Source organism: Pseudophryne corroboree, chromosome 1, assembly GCF_028390025.1.
Source record: "Pseudophryne corroboree isolate aPseCor3 chromosome 1, aPseCor3.hap2, whole genome shotgun sequence".
Lineage (NCBI taxonomy): Eukaryota > Metazoa > Chordata > Amphibia > Anura > Myobatrachidae > Pseudophryne > Pseudophryne corroboree.
Window position 1 is genome coordinate 511,858,519 of NC_086444.1, and position 25,247 is coordinate 511,883,765.

The window sequence follows — 25,247 nt, forward strand, 5'->3', positions numbered from 1 at the left end:
CAATGGTCATGAACAGAAACCCCACTGGGGTCCACTACAATGGCATCCAATCAAACCCATGAGCTAAATTACGTAGCCAGTTTGTGCAAGATTCACAAATTTAATTTCATTGCTGAGTTAAAATCCATTAGAGAACAAACTCTAGACACTTGGATTCCAACCCTGAACATGGAAAACAAAACTTACTTTTATTGTAACGCCAACTAGAAACCTCTTTAAAATGAATGGAAAAGCAATTCATATCTAGTTTTTAAATTAACAGTTTTAATAGCTACATTGTCATTGTAACTATAGATAGGTTATTTCATAATATACATCTTTTCAAAAAGCAGTGGTTTCATGTGTCAGGATGGCCGAGCGGTCTAAGGCGCTGCGTTCAGGTTGCAGTCTCCTCTGGAGGCGTGGGTTCAAATCCCACTTCTGACAGTGTTATTCATTTTCTTCTTTGCTCTACAGTTTCTATTTCTTGTTACTTGTGAAAAGATTGACTTTAGAATTAGACAAACACTCACTGCAAATCTCTTTCAATTTACAACATAAAAAATGCATCAATTATTTCATTATTTCCCATGTTGCAATAAAAGATCAGATTGTATTCTTCCTGGATAAAAGAGCTTGAAACCAACCACACATGTGTATATCATATTATTTTTATTATTTTATCCACAATTCTTTATTTACAGAGGTAGCAAAATAAAATATCTCACAAATTCAGAATGAGGGCTCCATATCTTCGGCTTAAGAAAACTGCTCTTCTCAGCCAATGGTCATGAACAAAAACCCCACTGGGGTCCACTACATTGGCATCCAATCGAACCCATGAGCTAAATTAAATAACCAGTTTGTGCAAGATTCACAAATTTCATTTCATTGCTGAGTTAAAATCCATTAGAGAACAAACTCTAGACACTTGGATTCCAACCCTGAACATGGAAAACAAAACTTACTTTTATTGTAACGCTAACTAGAAACCTCTTTAAAATGAATGGAAAAGCAATTCATATTTAGTTTTTAAATTAACAGTTTTAATAGCAACATTGTCATTGTAAGTATAGATAGGTTATTTCATAATATACATCTTTTCAAAAAGTAGCGGTTTCAAGTGTCAGGATGGCCGAGCGGTCTAAGGCGCTGCGTTCAGGTCGCAGTCTCCTCTGGAGGCGTTGGTTCAAATCCCACTTCTGACAATGTTATTCATTTTCTTCTTTGCTCTACAGTTTCTATTTCTTGTTACTTGTGAAAAGATTGACTTTAGAATTAGACTTAAACTCACTGCAAATCTCTTTCAATTTACAACATAAAAAATGCATCAATTATTTCATTATTTCCCATGTTGCAATAAAAGATCAGATTGTATTCTCCCTGGATAAAAGAGCTTGAAACAAACCACATATGTGTATATCATATTATTTTTATTATTTGATCCACAATTCTTTATTTACAGAGGTAGCAAAATAAAATATCTCACAAATTCAGAATGAGGGCTCCATATCTTTGGCTTAAGAAAACTGCTCTTCTCAGCCAATGGTCATGAACAGAAACCCCACTGGGGTCCACTAAATTGGCATCCAATCAAACCCATGAGCTAAATTAAGTAGCCAGTTTGTGCAAGATTCACAAATTTCATTTCATTGCTGAGTTAAAATCCATTAGGGAACAAACTCTAGACACTTGGATTCCAACCCTGAACATGGAAAACAAAACTTACTTTTATTGTAACGCCAACTAGAAACCTCTTTAAAATGAATGGAAAAGCAATTCATATCTAGTTTTTAAATTAACAGTTTTAATAGCAACATTGTCATTGTAACTATAGATAGGTTATTTCATAATATATATCTTTTCAAAAAGCAGTGGTTTCATGTGTCAGGATGGCCGAGCGGTCTAAGGCGCTGCGTTCAGGTCGCAGTCTCCTCTGGAGGCGTGGGTTCAAATCCCACTTCTGACAGTGTTATTTATTTTCTTCTTTGCTCTACAGTTTCTATTTCTTGTTACTTGTGAAAAGATTGACTTTAGAATTAGACAAACACTCACTGCAAATCTCTTTCAATTTACAACATAAAAAAATGCATCAATTATTTCATTATTTCCCATGTTGCAATAAAAGATCAGATTGTATTCTTCTTGGATAAAAGAGCTTGAAACCAACCACATATGTGTATATCATATTATTTTTATTATTTTATCCACAATTCTTTATTTACAGAGGTAGCAAAATAAAATATCTCACAAATTCAGAATGAGGGCTCCATATCTTCGGCTTAAGAAAACTGCTCTTCTCAGCCAATGGTCATGAACAGAAACCCCACTGGGGTCCACTACAATGGCATCCAATCAAACCCATGAGCTAAATTAAGTAGCCAGTTTGTGCAAGATTCACAAATTTCATTTCATTGCTGAGTTAAAATCCATTAGAGAACAAACTCTAGACACTTGGATTCCAACCCTGAACATGGAAAACAAAACTTACTTTTATTGTAACGCCAACTAGAAACCTCTTTAAAATGAATGGAAAAGCAATTCATATTTATTTTTTAAATTAACAGTTTTAATAGCAACATTGTCATTGTAACTATAGATAGGTTATTTCATAATATACATCTTTTCAAAAAGCAGTGGTTTCATGTGTCAGGATGGCCGAGCGGTCTAAGGCGCTGAGTGGCCTGGGTTCAAATCCCACTTCTGACAATGTTATTTATTTTCTTCTTTGCTCTACAGTTTCTATTTCTTGTTACTTGTGAAAAGATTGGCTTTAGAATTAGACAAACACTCACTGCAAATCTCTTTCAATTTACAACATAAAAAAATGCATCAATTATTTCATTATTTCCCATGTTGCAATAAAAGATCAGATTGTATTCTCCCTGGATAAAAGAGCTTGAAACCAACCACATATGTGTATATCATATTATTTTTATTATTTGATCCACAATTCTTTATTTACAGAGGTAGCAAAATAAAATATCTCACAAATTCAGAATGAGGGCTCCATATCTTTGGCTTAAGAAAACTGCTCTTCTCAGCCAATGGTCATGAACAGAAACCCCACTTGGGTCCACTACAATGGCATCCAATCGAACCCATGAGCTAAATTAAATAACCAGTTTGTGCAAGATTCACAAATTTAATTTCATTGCTGAGTTAAAATCCATTAGAGAACAAACTCTAGACACTTGGATTCCAACCCTGAACATGGAAAACAAAACATACTTTTATTGTAACGCCAACTAGAAACCTCTTTAAAATGAATGAAAAAGCAATTCATATTTAGTTTTTAAATTAACAGTTTTAATAGCAACATTGTCATTGTAACTATAGATAGGTTATTTCATAATATACATCTTTTAAAAAATTAGTTGTTTCATGTGTCAGGATGGCCGAGCGGTCTAAGGCGCTACGTTAAGGTCGCAGTCTCCTCTGGAGGCGTGGGTTCAAATCCCACTTCTGACAATGTTATTCATTTTCTTCTTTGCTCTACAGTTTCTATTTCTTGTTACTTGTGAAAAGATTGACTTTAGAATTAGACTTACACTCACTGCAAATCTCTTTCAATTTACAACATAAAAAATGCATCAATTATTTCATTATTTCCCATGTTGCAATAGAAGATCAGATTGTATTCTCTCTGGATAAAAGAGCTTGAAACCAACCACATATGTGTATATCATATTATTTTTATTATTTGATCAACAATTCTTTATTTACAGAGGTAGCAAAATAAAATATCTCACAAATTCAGAATGAGGGCTCCATATCTTCGGCTTAAGAAAACTGCTCTTCTCAGCCAATGGTCATGAACAAAAACCCCACTGGGGTCCACTACAATGGCATCCAATCGAACCCATGAGCTAAATTAAATAACCAGTTTGTGCAAGATTCACAAATTTAATTTCATTGCTGAGTTAAAATCCATTAGAGAACAAACTCTAGACACTTGGATTCCAACCCTGAACATGGAAAACAAAACTTACTTTTATTGTAACGCCAACTAGAAACCTCTTTAAAATGAATGGAAAAGCAATTCATATCTAGTTTTTAAATTAACAGTTTTAATAGCAACATTGTCATTGTAACTATAGATAGGTTATTTCATAATATACATCTTTTCAAAAAGCAGTGGTTTCATGTGTCAGGATGGCCGAGCGGTCTAAGGCGCTGCGTTCAGGTCGCAGTCTCCTCTGGAGGCGTGGGTTCAAATCCCTCTTCTGACAATGTTATTCATTTTCTTCTTTGCTCTACAGTTTCTATTTCTTGTTACTTGTGAAAAGATTGACTTTAGAATTAAACAAACACTCACTGCAAATCTCTTTCAATTTACAACATAAAAAATGCATCAACTATTTCATTATTTCCCATGTTGCAATAAAAGATCAGATTGTATTCTTCTTGGATAAAAGAGCTTGAAACCAACCACATATGTGTATATCATATTATTTTTATTATTTTATCCACAATTCTTTATTTACAGAGGTAGCAAAATAAAATATCTCACAAATTCAGAATGAGGGCTCCATATCTTTGGCTTAAGAAAACTGCTCTTCTCAGCCAATGGTCATGAACAGAAACCCCACTGGGGTCCACTACAATGGCATCCAATCAAACCCATGAGCTAAATTAAGTAGCCAGTTTGTGCAAGATTCACAAATTTCATTTCATTGCTGAGTTAAAATCCATTAGAGAACAAACTCTAGACACTTGGATTCCAACCCTGAACATGGAAAACAAAACTTACTTTTATTGTAACGCCAACTAGAAACCTCTTTAAAATGAATGGAAAAGCAATTCATATTTATTTTTTAAATTAACAGTTTTAATAGCAACATTGTCATTGTAACTATAGATAGGTTATTTCATAATATACATCTTTTTAAAAAGCAGTGGTTTCATGTGTCAGGATGGCCGAGCGGTCTAAGGCGCTGAGTGGCCTGGGTTCAAATCCCACTTCTGACAATGTTATTCATTTTCTTCTTTGCTCTACAGTTTCTATTTCTTGTTACTTGTGAAAAGATTGGCTTTAGAATTAGACAAACACTCACTGCAAATCTCTTTCAATTTACAACATAAAAAATGCATCAATTATTTCATTATTTCCCATGTTGCAATAAAAGATCAGATTGTATTCTCCCTGGATAAAAGAGCTTGAAACCAACCACATATGTGTATATCATATTATTTTTATTATTTTATCCACAATTCTTTATTTACAGAGGTAGCAAAATAAAATATCTCACAAATTCAGAATGAGGGCTCCATATCTTTGGCTTAAGAAAACTGCTCTTCTCAGCCAATGGTCATGAACAGAAACCCCACTGGGGTCCACTACAATGGCATCCAATCAAACCCATGAGCTAAATTAAGTAGCCAGTTTGTGCAAGATTCACAAATGTCATTTCATTGCTGAGTTAAAATCCATTAGAGAACAAACTCTAGACACTTGGATTCCAACCCTGAACATGGAAAACAAAACTTACTTTTATTGTAACGCCAACTAGAAACCTCTTTAAAATTAATGGAAAAGCAATTCATATCTAGTTTTTAAATTAACAGTTTTAATAGCTACATTGTCATTGTAACTATAGATAGGTTATTTCATAATATACATCTTTTTAAAAAGGTGTGGTTTCATGTGTGAGGATGGCCGAGCGGTCTAAGGCGCTGCGTGGCCTGGGTTCAAATCCCACTTCTGACAATGTTATTCATTTTCTTCTTTGCTCTACAGTTTCTATTTCTTGTTACTTGTGAAAAGATTGGCTTTAGAATTAGACAAACACTCACTGCAAATCTCTTTCAATTTACAACATAAAAAATGCATCAATTATGTCATTATTTCCCATGTTGCAATAAAAGATCAGATTGTATTCTCCCTTGATAAAAGAGCTTGAAACCAACCACATATGTGTATATCATATTATTTTTATTATTTGATCCACAATTCTTTATTTACAGAGGTAGCAAAATAAAATATCTCACAAATTCAGAATGAGGGCTCCATATCTTTGGCTTAAGAAAACTGCTCTTCTCAGCCAATGGTCATGAACAGAAACCCCACTGGGGTCCACTAAATTGGCATCCAATCAAACCCATGAGCTAAATTAAGTAGCCAGTTTGTGCAAGATTCACAAATTTCATTTCATTGCTGAGTTAAAATCCATTAGGGAACAAACTCTAGACACTTGGATTCCAACCCTGAACATGGAAAACAAAACTTACTTTTATTGTAACGCCAACTAGAAACCTCTTTAAAATGAATGGAAAAGCAATTCATATCTAGTTTTTAAAGTAACAGTTTTAATAGCAACATTGTCATTGTAACTATAGATAGGTTATTTCATAATATACATCTTTTCAAAAAGCAGGGGTTTCATGTGTCAGGATGGCCGAGCGGTCTAAGGCGCTGCGTTCAGGTCGCAGTCTCCTCTGGAGGCGTGGGTTCAAATCCCACTTCTGACAATGTTATTCATTTTCTTCTTTGCTCTACAGTTTCTATTTCTTGTTACTTGTGAAAAGATTGACTTTAGAATTAAACAAACACTCACTGCAAATCTCTTTCAATTTACAACATAAAAAATGCATCAATTATTTCATTATTTCCCATGTTGCAATAAAAGATCAGATTGTATTCTTCTTGGATAAAAGAGCTTGAAACCAACCACATATGTGTATATCATATTATTTTTATTATTTTATCCACAATTCTTTATTTACAGAGGTAGCAAAATAAAATATCTCACAAATTCAGAATGAGGGCTCCATATCTTTGGCTTAAGAAAACTGCTCTTCTCAGCCAATGGTCATGAACAGAAACCCCACTGGGGTCCACTACAATGGCATCCAATCAAACCCATGAGCTAAAGTAAGTAGCCAGTTTGTGCAAGATTCACAAATTTAATTTCATTGCTGAGTTAAAATCCATTAGAGAACAAACTCTAGACACTTGGATTCCAACCCTGAACATGGAAAACAAAACTTACTTTTATTGTAACGCCAACTAGAAACCTCTTTAAAATGAATGGAAAAGCAATTCATATCTAGTTTTTAAATTAACAGTTTTAATAGCTACATTGTCATTGTAACTATAGATAGGTTATTTCATAATATACATCTTTTCAAAAAGCAGTGGTTTCATGTGTCAGGATGGCCGAGCGGTCTAAGGCGCTGCGTTCAGGTCGCAGTCTCCTCTGGAGTCGTGGGTTCAAATCCCACTTCTGACAGTGTTATTCATTTTCTTCTTTGCTCTACAGTTTCTATTTCTTGTTACTTGTGAAAAGATTGACTTTAGAATTAGACAAACACTCACTGCAAATCTCTTTCAATTTACAACATAAAAAATGCATCAATTATTTCATTATTTCCCATGTTGCAATAAAAGATCAGATTGTATTCTTCCTGGATAAAAGAGCTTGAAACCAACCACACATGTGTATATCATATTATTTTTATTATTTTATCCACAATTCTTTATTTACAGAGGTAGCAAAATAAAATATCTCACAAATTCAGAATGAGGGCTCCATATCTTCGGCTTAAGAAAACTGCTCTTCTCAGCCAATGGTCATGAACAAAAACCCCACTGGGGTCCACTACAATGGCATCCAATCAAACCCATGAGCTAAATTAAGTAGCCAGTTTGTGCAAGATTCACAAATTTCATTTCATTGCTGAGTTAAAATCCATTAGAGAACAAACTCTAGACACTTGGATTCCAACCCTGAACATGGAAAACAAAACTTACTTTTATTGTAACGCCAACTAGAAACCTCTTTAAAATGAATGGAAAAGCAATTCATATTTATTTTTTAAATTAACAGTTTTAATAGCAACATTGTCATTGTAACTATAGATAGGTTATTTCATAATATACATCTTTTCAAAAAGCAGTGGTTTCATGTGTCAGGATGGCCGAGCGGTCTAAGGCGCTGAGTGGCCTGGGTTCAAATCCCACTTCTGACAATGTTATTCATTTTCTTCTTTGCTCTACAGTTTCTATTTCTTGTTACTTGTGAAAAGATTGGCTTTAGAATTAGACAAACACTCACTGCAAATCTCTTTCAATTTACAACATAAAAAATGCATCAATTATTTCATTATTTCCCATGTTGCAATAAAAGATCAGATTGTATTCTCCCTGGATAAAAGAGCTTGAAACCAACCACATATGTGTATATCATATTATTTTTATTATTTGATCCACAATTCTTTATTTACAGAGGTAGCAAAATAAAATATCTCACAAATTCAGAATGAGGGCTCCATATCTTTGGCTTAAGAAAACTGCTCTTCTCAGCCAATGGTCATGAACAGAAACCCCACTTGGGTCCACTACAATGGCATCCAATCGAACCCATGAGCTAAATTAAATAACCAGTTTGTGCAAGATTCACAAATTTAATTTCATTGCTGAGTTAAAATCCATTAGAGAACAAACTCTAGACACTTGGATTCCAACCCTGAACATGGAAAACAAAACATACTTTTATTGTAACGCCAACTAGAAACCTCTTTAAAATGAATGAAAAAGCAATTCATATTTAGTTTTTAAATTAACAGTTTTAATAGCAACATTGTCATTGTAACTATAGATAGGTTATTTCATAATATACATCTTTTAAAAAAGTAGTTGTTTCATGTGTCAGGATGGCCGAGCGGACTAAGGCGCTACGTTAAGGTCGCAGTCTCCTCTGGAGGCGTGGGTTCAAATCCCACTTCTGACAATGTTATTCGTTTTCTTCTTTGCTCTACAGTTTCTATTTCTTGTTACTTGTGAAAAGATTGACTTTAGAATTAGACTTACACTCACTGCAAATCTCTTTCAATTTACAACATAAAAAATGCATCAATTATTTCATTATTTCCCATGTTGCAATAGAAGATCAGATTGTATTCTCTCTGGATAAAAGAGCTTGAAACCAACCACATATGTGTATATCATATTATTTTTATTATTTGATCCACAATTCTTTATTTACAGAGGTAGCAAAATAAAATATCTCACAAATTCAGAATGAGGGCTCCATATCTTTGGCTTAAGAAAACTGCTCTTCTCAGCCAATGGTCATGAACAGAAACCCCACTGGGGTCCACTACAATGGCATCCAATCAAACCCATGAGCTAAATTAAGTAGCCAGTTTGTGCAAGATTCACAAATTTAATTTCATTGCTGAGTTAAAATCCATTAGAGAACAAACTCTAGACACTTGGATTCCAACCCTGAACATGGAAAACAAAACTTACTTTTATTGTAACGCCAACTAGAAACCTCTTTAAAATGAATGGAAAAGCAATTCATATCTAGTTTTTAAATTAACAGTTTTAATAGCTACATTGTCATTGTAACTATAGATAGGTTATTTCATAATATACATCTTTTCAAAAAGCAGTGGTTTCATGTGTCAGGATGGCTGAGCGGTCTAAGGCGCTGCGTTCAGGTTGCAGTCTCCTCTGGAGGCGTGGTTTCAAATCCCACTTCTGACAGTGTTATTTATTTTCTTCTTTGCTCTACAGTTTCTATTTCTTGTTACTTGTGAAAAGATTGACTTTAGAATTAGACAAACACTCACTGCAAATCTCTTTCAATTTACAACATAAAAAATGCATCAATTATTTCATTATTTCCCATGTTGCAATAAAAGATCAGATTGTATTCTTCCTGGATAAAAGAGCTTGAAACCAACCACACATGTGTATATCATATTATTTTTATTATTTTATCCACAATTCTTTATTTACAGAGGTAGCAAAATAAAATATCTCACAAATTCAGAATGAGGGCTCCATATCTTCGGCTTAAGAAAACTGCTCTTCTCAGCCAATGGTCATGAACAAAAACCCCACTGGGGTCCACTACATTGGCATCCAATCGAACCCATGAGCTAAATTAAATAACCAGTTTGTGCAAGATTCACAAATTTAATTTCATTGCTGAGTTAAAATCCATTAGAGAACAAACTCTAGACACTTGGATTCCAACCCTGAACATGGAAAACAAAACTTACTTTTATTGTAACGCCAACTAGAAACCTCTTTAAAATGAATGGAAAAGCAATTCATATCTAGTTTTTAAATTAACAGTTTTAATAGCTACATTGTCATTGTAACTATAGATAGGTTATTTCATAATATACATCTTTTCAAAAAGCAGTGGTTTCATGTGTCAGGATGGCCGAGCGGTCTAAGGCGCTGCGTTCAGGTCGCAGTCTCCTCTGGAGTCGTGGGTTCAAATCCCACTTCTGACAGTGTTATTCATTTTCTTCTTTGCTCTACAGTTTCTATTTCTTGTTACTTGTGAAAAGATTGACTTTAGAATTAGACAAACACTCACTGCAAATCTCTTTCAATTTACAACATAAAAAATGCATCAATTATTTCATTATTTCCCATGTTGCAATAAAAGATCAGATTGTATTCTTCCTGGATAAAAGAGCTTGAAACCAACCACACATGTGTATATCATATTATTTTTATTATTTTATCCACAATTCTTTATTTACAGAGGTAGCAAAATAAAATATCTCACAAATTCAGAATGAGGGCTCCATATCTTCGGCTTAAGAAAACTGCTCTTCTCAGCCAATGGTCATGAACAAAAACCCCACTGGGGTCCACTACAATGGCATCCAATCGAACCCATGAGCTAAATTAAATAACCAGTTTGTGCAAGATTCACAAATTTAATTTCATTGCTGAGTTAAAATCCATTAGAGAACAAACTCTAGACACTTGGATTCCAACCCTGAACATGGAAAACAAAACTTACTTTTATTGTAACGCTAACTAGAAACCTCTTTAAAATGAATGGAAAAGCAATTCATATTTAGTTTTTAAATTAACAGTTTTAATAGCTACATTGTCATTGTAACTATAGATAGGTTATTTCATAATATACATCTTTTCAAAAAGCAGTGGTTTCATGTGTCAGGATGGCCGAGCGGTCTAAGGCGCTGCGTTCAGGTCGCAGTCTCCTCTGGAGTTGTGGGTTCAAATCCCACTTCTGACAGTGTTATTCATTTTCTTCTTTGCTCTACAGTTTCTATTTCTTGTTACTTGTGAAAAGATTGACTTTAGAATTAGACAAACACTCACTGCAAATCTCTTTCAATTTACAACATAAAAAATGCATCAATTATTTCATTATTTCCCATGTTGCAATAAAAGATCAGATTGTATTCTTCCTGGATAAAAGAGCTTGAAACCAACCACACATGTGTATATCATATTATTTTTATTATTTTATCCACAATTCTTTATTTACAGAGGTAGCAAAATAAAATATCTCACAAATTCAGAATGAGGGCTCCATATCTTCGGCTTAAGAAAACTGCTCTTCTCAGCCAATGGTCATGAACAAAAACCCCACTGGGGTCCACTACAATGGCATCCAATCAAACCCATGAGCTAAATTAAGTAGCCAGTTTGTGCAAGATTCACAAATTTCATTTCATTGCTGAGTTAAAATCCATTAGAGAACAAACTCTAGACACTTGGATTCCAACCCTGAACATGGAAAACAAAACTTACTTTTATTGTAACGCCAACTAGAAACCTCTTTAAAATGAATGGAAAAGCAATTCATATTTATTTTTTAAATTAACAGTTTTAATAGCAACATTGTCATTGTAACTATAGATAGGTTATTTCATAATATACATCTTTTCAAAAAGCAGTGGTTTCATGTGTCAGGATGGCCGAGCGGTCTAAGGCGCTGAGTGGCCTGGGTTCAAATCCCACTTCTGACAATGTTATTCATTTTCTTCTTTGCTCTACAGTTTCTATTTCTTGTTACTTGTGAAAAGATTGGCTTTAGAATTAGACAAACACTCACTGCAAATCTCTTTCAATTTACAACATAAAAAATGCATCAATTATTTCATTATTTCCCATGTTGCAATAAAAGATCAGATTGTATTCTCCCTGGATAAAAGAGCTTGAAACCAACCACATATGTGTATATCATATTATTTTTATTATTTGATCCACAATTCTTTATTTACAGAGGTAGCAAAATAAAATATCTCACAAATTCAGAATGAGGGCTCCATATCTTTGGCTTAAGAAAACTGCTCTTCTCAGCCAATGGTCATGAACAGAAACCCCACTTGGGTCCACTACAATGGCATCCAATCGAACCCATGAGCTAAATTAAATAACCAGTTTGTGCAAGATTCACAAATTTAATTTCATTGCTGAGTTAAAATCCATTAGAGAACAAACTCTAGACACTTGGATTCCAACCCTGAACATGGAAAACAAAACATACTTTTATTGTAACGCCAACTAGAAACCTCTTTAAAATGAATGAAAAAGCAATTCATATTTAGTTTTTAAATTAACAGTTTTAATAGCAACATTGTCATTGTAACTATAGATAGGTTATTTCATAATATACATCTTTTAAAAAAGTAGTTGTTTCATGGGTCAGGATGGCCGAGCGGACTAAGGCGCTACGTTAAGGTCGCAGTCTCCTCTGGAGGCGTGGGTTCAAATCCCACTTCTGACAATGTTATTCGTTTTCTTCTTTGCTCTACAGTTTCTATTTCTTGTTACTTGTGAAAAGATTGACTTTAGAATTAGACTTACACTCACTGCAAATCTCTTTCAATTTACAACATAAAAAATGCATCAATTATTTCATTATTTCCCATGTTGCAATAGAAGATCAGATTGTATTCTCTCTGGATAAAAGAGCTTGAAACCAACCACATATGTGTATATCATATTATTTTTATTATTTGATCCACAATTCTTTATTTACAGAGGTAGCAAAATAAAATATCTCACAAATTCAGAATGAGGGCTCCATATCTTTGGCTTAAGAAAACTGCTCTTCTCAGCCAATGGTCATGAACAGAAACCCCACTGGGGTCCACTACAATGGCATCCAATCAAACCCATGAGCTAAATTAAGTAGCCAGTTTGTGCAAGATTCACAAATTTAATTTCATTGCTGAGTTAAAATCCATTAGAGAACAAACTCTAGACACTTGGATTCCAACCCTGAACATGGAAAACAAAACTTACTTTTATTGTAACGCCAACTAGAAACCTCTTTAAAATGAATGGAAAAGCAATTCATATCTAGTTTTTAAATTAACAGTTTTAATAGCTACATTGTCATTGTAACTATAGATAGGTTATTTCATAATATACATCTTTTCAAAAAGCAGTGGTTTCATGTGTCAGGATGGCCGAGCGGTCTAAGGCGCTGCGTTCAGGTCGCAGTCTCCTCTGGAGGCGTGGGTTCAAATCCCACTTCTGACAGTGTTATTCATTTTCTTCTTTGCTCTACAATTTCTATTTCTTGTTACTTGTGAAAAGATTGACTTTAGAATTAGACAAACACTCACTGCAAATCTCTTTCAATTTACAACATAAAAAATGCATCAATTATTTCATTATTTCCCATGTTGCAATAAAAGATCAGATTGTATTCTTCCTGGATAAAAGAGCTTGAAACCAACCACACATGTGTATATCATATTATTTTTATTATTTTATCCACAATTCTTTATTTACAGAGGTAGCAAAATAAAATATCTCACAAATTCAGAATGAGGGCTCCATATCTTCGGCTTAAGAAAACTGCTCTTCTCAGCCAATGGTCATGAACAAAAACCCCACTGGGGTCCACTACATTGGCATCCAATCGAACCCATGAGCTAAATTAAATAACCAGTTTGTGCAAGATTCACAAATTTAATTTCATTGCTGAGTTAAAATCCATTAGAGAACAAACTCTAGACACTTGGATTCCAACCCTGAACATGGAAAACAAAACTTACTTTTATTGTAACGCCAACTAGAAACCTCTTTAAAATGAATGGAAAAGCAATTCATATCTAGTTTTTAAATTAACAGTTTTAATAGCTACATTGTCATTGTAACTATAGATAGGTTATTTCATAATATACATCTTTTCAAAAAGCAGTGGTTTCATGTGTCAGGATGGCCGAGCGGTCTAAGGCGCTGCGTTCAGGTCGCAGTCTCCTCTGGAGGCGTGGGTTCAAATCCCACTTCTGACAGTGTTATTCATTTTCTTCTTTGCTCTACAGTTTCTATTTCTTGTTACTTGTGAAAAGATTGACTTTAGAATTAGACAAACACTCACTGCAAATCTCTTTCAATTTACAACATAAAAAATGCATCAATTATTTCATTATTTCCCATGTTGCAATAAAAGATCAGATTGTATTCTTCCTGGATAAAAGAGCTTGAAACCAACCACACATGTGTATATCATATTATTTTTATTATTTTATCCACAATTCTTTATTTACAGAGGTAGCAAAATAAAATATCTCACAAATTCAGAATGAGGGCTCCATATCTTCGGCTTAAGAAAACTGCTCTTCTCAGCCAATGGTCATGAACAAAAACCCCACTGGGGTCCACTACAATGGCATCCAATCGAACCCATGAGCTAAATTAAATAACCAGTTTGTGCAAGATTCACAAATTTAATTTCATTGCTGAGTTAAAATCCATTAGAGAACAAACTCTAGACACTTGGATTCCAACCCTGAACATGGAAAACAAAACTTACTTTTATTGTAACGCTAACTAGAAACCTCTTTAAAATGAATGGAAAAGCAATTCATATTTAGTTTTTAAATTAACAGTTTTAATAGCAACATTGTCATTGTAACTATAGATAGGTTATTTCATAATATACATCTTTTCAAAAAGCAGTGGTTTCATGTGTCAGGATGGCTGAGCGGTCTAAGGCGCTGCGTTCAGGTTGCAGTCTCCTCTGGAGGCGTGGGTTCAAATCCCACTTCTGACAGTGTTATTTATTTTCTTCTTTGCTCTACAGTTTCTATTTCTTGTTACTTGTGAAAAGATTGACTTTAGAATTAGACAAACACTCACTGCAAATCTCTTTCAATTTACAACATAAAAAATGCATCAATTATTTCATTATTTCCCATGTTGCAATAAAAGATCAGATTGTATTCTTCCTGGATAAAAGAGCTTGAAACCAACCACACATGTGTATATCATATTATTTTTATTACTTTATCCACAATTCTTTATTTACAGAGGTAGCAAAATAAAATATCTCACAAATTCAGAATGAGGGCTCCATATCTTCGGCTTAAGAAAACTGCTCTTCTCAGCCAATGGTCATGAACAAAAACCCCACTGGGGTCCACTACATTGGCATCCAATCGAACCCATGAGCTAAATTAAATAACCAGTTTGTGCAAGATTCACAAATTTAATTTCATTGCTGAGTTAAAATCCATTAGAGAACAAACTCTAGACACTTGGATTCCAACCCTGAACATGGAAAACAAAACTTACTTTTATTGTAACGCCAACTAGAAACCTCTTTAAAATGAATGGAAAAGCAATTCATATCTAGTTTTTAAATTAACAGTTTTAATAGCTACATTGTCATTGTAACTATAGATAGGTTATTTCATAATATACATCTTTTCAAAAAGCAGTGGTTTCATGTGTCAGGATGGCCGAGCGGTCTAAGGCGCTGCGTTCAGGTCGCAGTCTCCTCTGGAGTCGTGGGTTCAAATCCCACTTCTGACAGTGTTATTCATTTTCTTCTTTGCTCTACAGTTTCTATTTCTTGTTACTTGTGAAAAGATTGACTTTAGAATTAGACAAACACTCACTGCAAATCTCTTTCAATTTACAACATAAAAAATGCATCAATTATTTCATTATTTCCCATGTTGCAATAAAAGATCAGATTGTATTCTCCCTGGATAAAAGAGCTTGAAACAAACCACATATGTGTATATCATATTATTTTTATTATTTGATCCACAATTCTTTATTTACAGAGGTAGCAAAATAAAATATCTCACAAATTCAGAATGAGGGCTCCATATCTTTGGCTTAAGAAAACTGCTCTTCTCAGCCAATGGTCATGAACAGAAACCCCACTGGGGTCCACTAAATTGGCATCCAATCAAACCCATGAGCTAAATTAAGTAGCCAGTTTGTGCAAGATTCACAAATTTCATTTCATTGCTGAGTTAAAATCCATTAGGGAACAAACTCTAGACACTTGGATTCCAACCGTGAACATGGAAAACAAAACTTACTTTTATTGTAACGCCAACTAGAAACCTCTTTAAAATGAATGGAAAAGCAATTCATATCTAGTTTTTAAATTAACAGTTTTAATAGCAACATTGTCATTGTAACTATAGATAGGTTATTTCATAATATACATCTTTTCAAAAAGCAGTGGTTTCATGTGTCAGGATGGCCAAGCGGTCTAAGGCGCTGCGTTCAGGTCGCAGTCTCCTCTGGAGGCGTGGGTTCAAATCCCACTTCTGACAGTGTTATTTATTTTTTTCTTTGCTCTACAGTTTCTATTTCTTGTTACTTGTGAAAAGATTGACTTTAGAATTAGACAAACACTCACTGCAAATCTCTTTCAATTTACAACATAAAAAATGCATCAATTATTTCATTATTTCCCATGTTGCAATAAAAGATCAGATTGTATTCTTCCTGGATAAAAGAGCTTGAAACCAACCACATATGTGTATATCATATTATTTTTATTATTTTATCCACAATTCTTTATTTACAGAGGTAGCAAAATAAAATATCTCACAAATTCAGAATGAGGGCTCCATATCTTTGGCTTAAGAAAACTGCTCTTCTCAGCCAATGGTCATGAACAGAAACCCAACTGGGGTCCACTACAATGGCATCCAATCAAACCCATGAGCTAAATTAAGTAGCCAGTTTGTGCAAGATTCACAAATTTCATTTCATTGCTGAGTTAAAATCCATTAGAGAACAAACTCTAGACACTTGGATTCCAACCCTGAACATGGAAAACAAAACTTACTTTTATTGTAACGCCAACTAGAAACCTCTTTAAAATGAATGGAAAAGCAATTCATATTTATTTTTTAAATTAACAGTTTTAATAGCAACATTGTCATTGTAACTATAGATAGGTTATTTCATAATATACATCTTTTCAAAAAGCAGTGGTTTCATGTGTCAGGATGGCCGAGCGGTCTAAGGTGCTGCGTTCAGGTTGCAGTCTCCTCTGGAGGCGTGGGTTCAAATCCCACTTCTGACAGTGTTATTCATTTTCTTCTTTGCTCTACAGTTTCTATTTCTTGTTACTTGTGAAAAGATTGACTTTAGAATTAGACAAACACTCACTGCAAATCTCTTTCAATTTACAACATAAAAAATGCATCAATTATTTCATTATTTCCCATGTTGCAATAAAAGATCAGATTGTATTCTTCCTGGATAAAAGAGCTTGAAACCAACCACACATGTGTATATCATATTATTTTTATTATTTTATCCACAATTCTTTATTTACAGAGGTAGCAAAATAAAATATCTCACAAATTCAGAATGAGGGCTCCATATCTTCGGCTTAAGAAAACTGCTCTTCTCAGCCAATGGTCATGAACAAAAACCCCACTGGGGTCCACTACAATGGCATCCAATCGAACCCATGAGCTAAATTAAATAACCAGTTTGTGCAAGATTCACAAATTTAATTTCATTGCTGAGTTAAAATCCATTAGAGAACAAACTCTAGACACTTGGATTCCAACCCTGAACATGGAAAACAAAACTTACTTTTATTGTAACGCTAACTAGAAACCTCTTTAAAATGAATGGAAAAGCAATTCATATTTAGTTTTTAAATTAACAGTTTTAATAGCAACATTGTCATTGTAAGTATAGATAGGTTATTTCATAATATACATCTTTTCAAAAAGTAGCGGTTTCAAGTGTCAGGATGGCCGAGCGGTCTAAGGCGCTGCGTTCAGGTCGCAGTCTCCTCTGGAGGCGTGGGTTCAAATCCCACTTCTGACAATGTTATTCATTTTCTTCTTTGCTCTACAGTTTCTATTTCTTGTTACTTGTGAAAAGATTGACTTTAGAATTAGACTTACACTCACTGCAAATCTCTTTCAATTTACAACATAAAAAATGCATCAATTATTTCATTATTTCCCATGTTGCAATAAAAGATCAGATTGTATTCTCCCTGGATAAAAGAGCTTGAAACAAACCACATATGTGTATATCATATTATTTTTATTATTTGATCCACAATTCTTTATTTACAGAGGTAGCAAAATAAAATATCTCACAAATTCAGAATGAGGGCTCCATATCTTTGGCTTAAGAAAACTGCTCTTCTCAGCCAATGGTCATGAACAGAAACCCCACTGGGGTCCACTAAATTGGCATCCAATCAAACCCATGAGCTAAATTAAGTAGCCAGTTTGTGCAAGATTCACAAATTTCATTTCATTGCTGAGTTAAAATCCATTAGGGAACAAACTCTAGACACTTGGATTCCAACCGTGAACATGGAAAACAAAACTTACTTTTATTGTAACGCCAACTAGAAACCTCTTTAAAATGAATGGAAAAGCAATTCATATCTAGTTTTTAAATTAACAGTTTTAATAGCAACATTGTCATTGTAACTATAGATAGGTTATTTCATAATATATATCTTTTCAAAAAGCAGTGGTTTCATGTGTCAGGATGGCCAAGCGGTCTAAGGCGCTGCGTTCAGGTCGCAGTCTCCTCTGGAGGCGTGGGTTCAAATCCCACTTCTGACAGTGTTATTTATTTTTTTCTTTGCTCTACAGTTTCTATTTCTTGTTACTTGTGAAAAGATTGACTTTAGAATTAGACAAACACTCACTGCAAATCTCTTTCAATTTACAACATAAAAAATGCATCAATTATTTCATTATTTCCCATGTTGCAATAAAAGATCAGATTGTATTCTTCCTGGATAAAAGAGCTTGAAACCAACCACATATGTGTATATCATATTATTTTTATTATTTTATCCACAATTCTTTATTTACAGAGGTAGCAAAATAAAATATCTCACAAATTCAGAATGAGGGCTCCATATCTTTGGCTTAAGAAAACTGCTCTTCTCAGCCAATGGTCATGAACAGAAACCCAACTGGGGTCCACTACAATGGCATCCAATCAAACCCATGAGCTAAATTAAGTAGCCAGTTTGTGCAAGATTCACAAATTTCATTTCATTGCTGAGTTAAAATCCATTAGAGAACAAACTCTAGACACTTGGATTCCAACCCTGAACATGGAAAACAAAACTTACTTTTATTGTAACGCCAACTAGAAACCTCTTTAAAATGAATGGAAAAGCAATTCATATTTATTTTTTAAATTAACAGTTTTAATAGCAACATTGTCATTGTAACTATAGATAGGTTATTTCATAATATACATCTTTTCAAAAAGCAGTGGTTTCATGTGTCAGGATGGCCGAGCGGTCTAAGGTGCTGAGTGGCCTGGGTTCAAATCCCACTTCTGACAATGTTATTCATTTTCTTCTTTGCTCTACAGTTTCTATTTCTTGTTACTTGTGAAAAGATTGGCTTTAGAATTAGACAAACACTCACTGCAAATCTCTTTCAATTTACAACATAAAAAATGCATCAATTATTTCATTATTTCCCATGTTGCAATAAAAGATCAGATTGTATTCTCCCTGGATAAAAGAGCTTGAAACCAACCACATATGTGTATATCATATTATTTTTATTATTTGATCCACAATTCTTTATTTACAGAGGTAGCAAAATAAAATATCTCACAAATTCAGAATGAGGGCTCCATATCTTTGGCTTAAGAAAACTGCTCTTCTCAGCCAATGGTCATGAACAGAAACCCCACTTGGGTCCACTACAATGGCATCCAATCGAACCCATGAGCTAAATTAAATAACCAGTTTGTGCAAGATTCACAAATTTAATTTCATTGCTGAGTTAAAATCCATTAGAGAACAAACTCTAGACACTTGGATTCCAACCCTGAACATGGAAAACAAAACATACTTTTATTGTAACGCCAACTAGAAACCTCTTTAAAATGAATGAAAAAGCAATTCATATTTAGTTTTTAAATTAACAGTTTTAATAGCAACATTGTCATTGTAACTATAGATAGGTTATTTCATAATATACATCTTTTAAAAAAGTAGTTGTTTCATGTGTCAGGATGGCCGAGCGGTCTAAGGTGCTACGTTAAGGTCGCAGTCTCCTCTGGAGGCGTGGGTTCAAATCCCACTTCTGACAATGTTATTCATTTTCTTCTTTGCTCTACAGTTTCTATTTCTTGTTACTTGTGAAAAGATTGACTTTAGAATTAGACAAACACTCACTGCAAATCTCTTTCAATTTACAACATAAAAAAATGCATCAATTATTTCATTATTTCCCATGTTGCAATAAAAGATCAGATTGTATTCTTCCTGGATAAAAGAGCTTGAAACCAACCACATATGTGTATATCATATTATTTTTATTATTTGATCCACAATTCTTTATTTACAGAGGTAGCAAAATAAAATATCTCACAAATTCAGAATGAGGGCTCCATATCTTTGGCTTAAGAAAACTGCTCTTCTCAGCCAATGGTCATGAACAGAAACCCAACTGGGGTCCACTACAATGGCATCCAATCAAACCCATGAGCTAAATTAAGTAGCCAGTTTGTGCAAGATTCACAAATTTCATTTCATTGCTGAGTTAAAATCCATTAGAGAACAAACTCTAGACACTTGGATTCCAACCCTGAACATGGAAAACAAAACTTACTTTTATTGTAACGCCAACTAGAAACCTCTTTAAAATGAATGGAAAAGCAATTCATATTTATTTTTTAAATTAACAGTTTTAATAGCAACATTGTCATTGTAACTATAGATAGGTTATTTCATAATATACATCTTTTCAAAAAGCAGTGGTTTCATGTGTCAGGATGGCCGAGCGGTCTAAGGCGCTGAGTGGCCTGGGTTCAAATCCCACTTCTGACAATGTTATTCATTTTCTTCTTTGCTCTACAGTTTCTATTTCTTGTTACTTGTGAAAAGATTGGCTTTAGAATTAGACAAACACTCACTGCAAATCTCTTTCAATTTACAACATAAAAAATGCATCAATTATTTCATTATTTCCCATGTTGCAATAAAAGATCAGATTGTATTCTCCCTGGATAAAAGAGCTTGAAACCAACCACATATGTGTATATCATATTATTTTTATTATTTGATCCACAATTCTTTATTTACAGAGGTAGCAAAATAAAATATCTCACAAATTCAGAATGAGGGCTCCATATCTTTGGCTTAAGAAAACTGCTCTTCTCAGCCAATGGTCATGAACAGAAACCCCACTTGGGTCCACTACAATGGCATCCAATCGAACCCATGAGCTAAATTAAATAACCAGTTTGTGCAAGATTCACAAATTTAATTTCATTGCTGAGTTAAAATCCATTAGAGAACAAACTCTAGACACTTGGATTCCAACCCTGAACATGGAAAACAAAACATACTTTTATTGTAACGCCAACTAGAAACCTCTTTAAAATGAATGAAAAAGCAATTCATATTTAGTTTTTAAATTAACAGTTTTAATAGCAACATTGTCATTGTAACTATAGATAGGTTATTTCATAATATACATCTTTTAAAAAAGTAGTTGTTTCATGTGTCAGGATGGCCGAGCGGACTAAGGCGCTACGTTAAGGTCGCAGTCTCCTCTGGAGGCATGGGTTCAAATCCCACTTCTGACAATGTTATTCATTTTCTTCTTTGCTCTACAGTTTCTATTTCTTGTTACTTGTGAAAAGATTGACTTTAGAATTAGACTTACACTCACTGCAAATCTCTTTCAATTTACAACATAAAAAATGCATCAATTATTTCATTATTTCCCATGTTGCAATAGAAGATCAGATTGTATTCTCTCTGGATAAAAGAGCTTGAAACCAACCACATATGTGTATATCATATTATTTTTATTATTTGATCCACAATTCTTTATTTACAGAGGTAGCAAAATAAAATATCTCACAAATTCAGAATGAGGGCTCCATATCTTTGGCTTAAGAAAACTGCTCTTCTCAGCCAATGGTCATGAACAGAAACCCCACTGGGGTCCACTACAATGGCATCCAATCAAACCCATGAGCTAAATTAAGTAGCCAGTTTGTGCAAGATTCACAAATTTAATTTCATTGCTGAGTTAAAATCCATTAGAGAACAAACTCTAGACACTTGGATTCCAACCCTGAACATGGAAAACAAAACTTACTTTTATTGTAACGCCAACTAGAAACCTCTTTAAAATGAATGGAAAAGCAATTCATATCTAGTTTTTAAATTAACAGTTTTAATAGCTACATTGTCATTGTAACTATAGATAGGTTATTTCATAATATACATCTTTTCAAAAAGCAGTGGTTTCATGTGTCAGGATGGCCGAGCGGTCTAAGGCGCTGCGTTCAGGTTGCAGTCTCCTCTGGAGGCGTGGGTTCAAATCCCACTTCTGACAGTGTTATTCATTTTCTTCTTTGCTCTACAGTTTCTATTTCTTGTTACTTGTGAAAAGATTGACTTTAGAATTAGACAAACACTCACTGCAAATCTCTTTCAATTTACAACATAAAAAATGCATCAATTATTTCATTATTTCCCATGTTGCAATAAAAGATCAGATTGTATTCTTCCTGGATAAAAGAGCTTGAAACCAACCACACATGTGTATATCATATTATTTTTATTATTTTATCCACAATTCTTTATTTACAGAGGTAGCAAAATAAAATATCTCACAAATTCAGAATGAGGGCTCCATATCTTCGGCTTAAGAAAACTGCTCTTCTCAGCCAATGGTCATGAACAAAAACCCCACTGGGGTCCACTACATTGGCATCCAATCGAACCCATGAGCTAAATTAAATAACCAGTTTGTGCAAGATTCACAAATTTAATTTCATTGCTGAGTTAAAATCCATTAGAGAACAAACTCTAGACACTTGGATTCCAACCCTGAACATGGAAAACAAAACTTACTTTTATTGTAACGCCAACTAGAAACCTCTTTAAAATGAATGGAAAAGCAATTCATATCTAGTTTTTAAATTAACAGTTTTAATAGCTACATTGTCATTGTAATTATAGATAGGTTATTTCATAATATACATCTTTTCAAAAAGCAGTGGTTTCATGTGTCAGGATGGCCGAGCGGTCTAAGGCGCTGCGTTCAGGTCGCAGTCTCCTCTGGAGGCGTGGGTTCAAATCCCACTTCTGACAGTGTTATTCATTTTCTTCTTTGCTCTACAGTTTCTATTTCTTGTTACTTGTGAAAAGATTGACTTTAGAATTAGACAAACACTCACTGCAAATCTCTTTCAATTTACAACATAAAAAATGCATCAATTATTTCATTATTTCCCATGTTGCAATAAAAGATCAGATTGTATTCTTCCTGGATAAAAGAGCTTGAAACCAACCACACATGTGTATATCATATTATTTTTATTATTTTATCCACAATTCTTTATTTACAGAGGTAGCAAAATAAAATATCTCACAAATTCAGAATGAGGGCTCCATATCTTCGGCTTAAGAAAACTGCTCTTCTCAGCCAATGGTCATGAACAAAAACCCCACTGGGGTCCACTACAATGGCATCCAATCGAACCCATGAGCTAAATTAAATAACCAGTTTGTGCAAGATTCACAAATTTCATTTCATTGCTGAGTTAAAATCCATTAGAGAACAAACTCTAGACACTTGGATTCCAACCCTGAACATGGAAAACAAAACTTACTTTTATTGTAACGCTAACTAGAAACCTCTTTAAAATGAATGGAAAAGCAATTCATATTTAGTTTTTAAATTAACAGTTTTAATAGCAACATTGTCATTGTAAGTATAGATAGGTTATTTCATAATATACATCTTTTCAAAAAGTAGCGGTTTCAAGTGTCAGGATGGCCGAGCGGTCTAAGGCGCTGCGTTCAGGTCGCAGTCTCCTCTGGAGGCGTGGGTTCAAATCCCACTTCTGACAATGTTATTTATTTTCTTCTTTGCTCTACAGTTTCTATTTCTTGTTACTTGTGAAAAGATTGGCTTTAGAATTAGACAAACACTCACTGCAAATCTCTTTCAATTTACAACATAAAAAATGCATCAATTATTTCATTATTTCCCATGTTGCAATAAAAGATCAGATTGTATTCTCCCTGGATAAAAGAGCTTGAAACCAACCACATATGTGTATATCATATTATTTTTATTATTTGATCCACAATTCTTTATTTACAGAGGTAGCAAAATAAAATATCTCACAAATTCAGAATGAGGGCTCCATATCTTTGGCTTAAGAAAACTGCTCTTCTCAGCCAATGGTCATGAACAGAAACCCCACTTGGGTCCACTACAATGGCATCCAATCGAACCCATGAGCTAAATTAAATAACCAGTTTGTGCAAGATTCACAAATTTCATTTCATTGCTGAGTTAAAATCCATTAGAGAACAAACTCTAGACACTTGGATTCCAACCCTGAACATGGAAAACAAAACATACTTTTATTGTAACGCCAACTAGAAACCTCTTTAAAATGAATGAAAAAGCAATTCATATTTAGTTTTTAAATTAACAGTTTTAATAGCAACATTGTCATTGTAACTATAGATAGGTTATTTCATAATATACATCTTTTAGAAAAGTAGTTGTTTCATGTGTCAGGATGGCCGAGCGGTCTAAGGCGCTACGTTAAGGTCGCAGTCTCCTTTGGAGGCGTGGGTTCAAATCCCACTTCTGACAATGTTATTCATTTTCTTCTTTGCTCTACAGTTTCTATTTCTTGTTACTTGTGAAAAGATTGACTTTAGAATTAGACTTACACTCACTGCAAATCTCTTTCAATTTACAACATAAAAAATGCATCAATTATTTCATTATTTCCCATGTTGCAATAGAAGATCAGATTGTATTCTCTCTGGATAAAAGAGCTTGAAACCAACCACATATGTGTATATCATATTATTTTTATTATTTGATCCACAATTCTTTATTTACAGAGGTAGCAAAATAAAATATCTCACAAATTCAGAATGAGGGCTCCATATCTTTTGCTTAAGAAAACTGCTCTTCTCAGCCAATGGTCATGAACAGAAACCCCACTGGGGTCCACTACAATGGCATCCAATCAAACCCATGAGCTAAATTAAGTAGCCAGTTTGTGCAAGATTCACAAATTTAATTTCATTGCTGAGTTAAAATCCATTAGAGAACAAACTCTAGACACTTGGATTCCAACCCTGAACATGGAAAACAAAACTTACTTTTATTGTAACGCCAACTAGAAACCTCTTTAAAATGAATGGAAAAGCAATTCATATCTAGTTTTTAAATTAACAGTTTTAATAGCTACATTGTCATTG

General features: G+C 33.9%; 26 non-coding genes across 26 annotated transcripts; all 26 read left to right on the plus strand.

Moving 5' to 3' along the window:
- The first annotated feature begins 343 nt into the window (after window positions 1–343).
- On the plus strand, window positions 344–426 carry TRNAL-CAG (transfer RNA leucine (anticodon CAG)). The gene has a single exon. It is a non-coding gene; the product is annotated as a tRNA-Leu (tRNA).
- Window positions 427–1,104: 678 nt separating this feature from the next.
- TRNAL-CAG (transfer RNA leucine (anticodon CAG)) lies at window positions 1,105–1,187 on the plus strand. The gene has a single exon. It is a non-coding gene; the product is annotated as a tRNA-Leu (tRNA).
- A 678-nt stretch (window positions 1,188–1,865) lies between these two features.
- Window positions 1,866–1,948, plus strand: TRNAL-CAG (transfer RNA leucine (anticodon CAG)). The gene has a single exon. It is a non-coding gene; the product is annotated as a tRNA-Leu (tRNA).
- Window positions 1,949–3,367: 1,419 nt separating this feature from the next.
- On the plus strand, window positions 3,368–3,450 carry TRNAL-AAG (transfer RNA leucine (anticodon AAG)). Its single transcript has one exon. It is a non-coding gene; the product is annotated as a tRNA-Leu (tRNA).
- A 678-nt stretch (window positions 3,451–4,128) lies between these two features.
- Window positions 4,129–4,211, plus strand: TRNAL-CAG (transfer RNA leucine (anticodon CAG)). Its single transcript has one exon. It is a non-coding gene; the product is annotated as a tRNA-Leu (tRNA).
- A 2,156-nt stretch (window positions 4,212–6,367) lies between these two features.
- Window positions 6,368–6,450, plus strand: TRNAL-CAG (transfer RNA leucine (anticodon CAG)). Its single transcript has one exon. It is a non-coding gene; the product is annotated as a tRNA-Leu (tRNA).
- Window positions 6,451–7,128: 678 nt separating this feature from the next.
- On the plus strand, window positions 7,129–7,211 carry TRNAL-CAG (transfer RNA leucine (anticodon CAG)). The gene has a single exon. It is a non-coding gene; the product is annotated as a tRNA-Leu (tRNA).
- A 1,417-nt stretch (window positions 7,212–8,628) lies between these two features.
- On the plus strand, window positions 8,629–8,711 carry TRNAL-AAG (transfer RNA leucine (anticodon AAG)). Its single transcript has one exon. It is a non-coding gene; the product is annotated as a tRNA-Leu (tRNA).
- Window positions 8,712–9,389: 678 nt separating this feature from the next.
- Window positions 9,390–9,472, plus strand: TRNAL-CAG (transfer RNA leucine (anticodon CAG)). The gene has a single exon. It is a non-coding gene; the product is annotated as a tRNA-Leu (tRNA).
- A 678-nt stretch (window positions 9,473–10,150) lies between these two features.
- TRNAL-CAG (transfer RNA leucine (anticodon CAG)) lies at window positions 10,151–10,233 on the plus strand. Its single transcript has one exon. It is a non-coding gene; the product is annotated as a tRNA-Leu (tRNA).
- A 678-nt stretch (window positions 10,234–10,911) lies between these two features.
- Window positions 10,912–10,994, plus strand: TRNAL-CAG (transfer RNA leucine (anticodon CAG)). The gene has a single exon. It is a non-coding gene; the product is annotated as a tRNA-Leu (tRNA).
- Window positions 10,995–12,411: 1,417 nt separating this feature from the next.
- On the plus strand, window positions 12,412–12,494 carry TRNAL-AAG (transfer RNA leucine (anticodon AAG)). The gene has a single exon. It is a non-coding gene; the product is annotated as a tRNA-Leu (tRNA).
- A 678-nt stretch (window positions 12,495–13,172) lies between these two features.
- TRNAL-CAG (transfer RNA leucine (anticodon CAG)) lies at window positions 13,173–13,255 on the plus strand. The gene has a single exon. It is a non-coding gene; the product is annotated as a tRNA-Leu (tRNA).
- A 678-nt stretch (window positions 13,256–13,933) lies between these two features.
- Window positions 13,934–14,016, plus strand: TRNAL-CAG (transfer RNA leucine (anticodon CAG)). The gene has a single exon. It is a non-coding gene; the product is annotated as a tRNA-Leu (tRNA).
- A 678-nt stretch (window positions 14,017–14,694) lies between these two features.
- On the plus strand, window positions 14,695–14,777 carry TRNAL-CAG (transfer RNA leucine (anticodon CAG)). Its single transcript has one exon. It is a non-coding gene; the product is annotated as a tRNA-Leu (tRNA).
- Window positions 14,778–15,455: 678 nt separating this feature from the next.
- TRNAL-CAG (transfer RNA leucine (anticodon CAG)) lies at window positions 15,456–15,538 on the plus strand. Its single transcript has one exon. It is a non-coding gene; the product is annotated as a tRNA-Leu (tRNA).
- Window positions 15,539–16,216: 678 nt separating this feature from the next.
- TRNAL-CAG (transfer RNA leucine (anticodon CAG)) lies at window positions 16,217–16,299 on the plus strand. The gene has a single exon. It is a non-coding gene; the product is annotated as a tRNA-Leu (tRNA).
- A 678-nt stretch (window positions 16,300–16,977) lies between these two features.
- Window positions 16,978–17,060, plus strand: TRNAL-CAG (transfer RNA leucine (anticodon CAG)). The gene has a single exon. It is a non-coding gene; the product is annotated as a tRNA-Leu (tRNA).
- Window positions 17,061–17,738: 678 nt separating this feature from the next.
- On the plus strand, window positions 17,739–17,821 carry TRNAL-CAG (transfer RNA leucine (anticodon CAG)). Its single transcript has one exon. It is a non-coding gene; the product is annotated as a tRNA-Leu (tRNA).
- A 678-nt stretch (window positions 17,822–18,499) lies between these two features.
- TRNAL-CAG (transfer RNA leucine (anticodon CAG)) lies at window positions 18,500–18,582 on the plus strand. Its single transcript has one exon. It is a non-coding gene; the product is annotated as a tRNA-Leu (tRNA).
- Window positions 18,583–19,999: 1,417 nt separating this feature from the next.
- TRNAL-AAG (transfer RNA leucine (anticodon AAG)) lies at window positions 20,000–20,082 on the plus strand. The gene has a single exon. It is a non-coding gene; the product is annotated as a tRNA-Leu (tRNA).
- Window positions 20,083–21,500: 1,418 nt separating this feature from the next.
- Window positions 21,501–21,583, plus strand: TRNAL-AAG (transfer RNA leucine (anticodon AAG)). The gene has a single exon. It is a non-coding gene; the product is annotated as a tRNA-Leu (tRNA).
- A 678-nt stretch (window positions 21,584–22,261) lies between these two features.
- Window positions 22,262–22,344, plus strand: TRNAL-CAG (transfer RNA leucine (anticodon CAG)). The gene has a single exon. It is a non-coding gene; the product is annotated as a tRNA-Leu (tRNA).
- A 678-nt stretch (window positions 22,345–23,022) lies between these two features.
- On the plus strand, window positions 23,023–23,105 carry TRNAL-CAG (transfer RNA leucine (anticodon CAG)). The gene has a single exon. It is a non-coding gene; the product is annotated as a tRNA-Leu (tRNA).
- A 678-nt stretch (window positions 23,106–23,783) lies between these two features.
- On the plus strand, window positions 23,784–23,866 carry TRNAL-CAG (transfer RNA leucine (anticodon CAG)). Its single transcript has one exon. It is a non-coding gene; the product is annotated as a tRNA-Leu (tRNA).
- A 678-nt stretch (window positions 23,867–24,544) lies between these two features.
- TRNAL-AAG (transfer RNA leucine (anticodon AAG)) lies at window positions 24,545–24,627 on the plus strand. Its single transcript has one exon. It is a non-coding gene; the product is annotated as a tRNA-Leu (tRNA).
- Window positions 24,628–25,247: the final 620 nt, after the last annotated feature.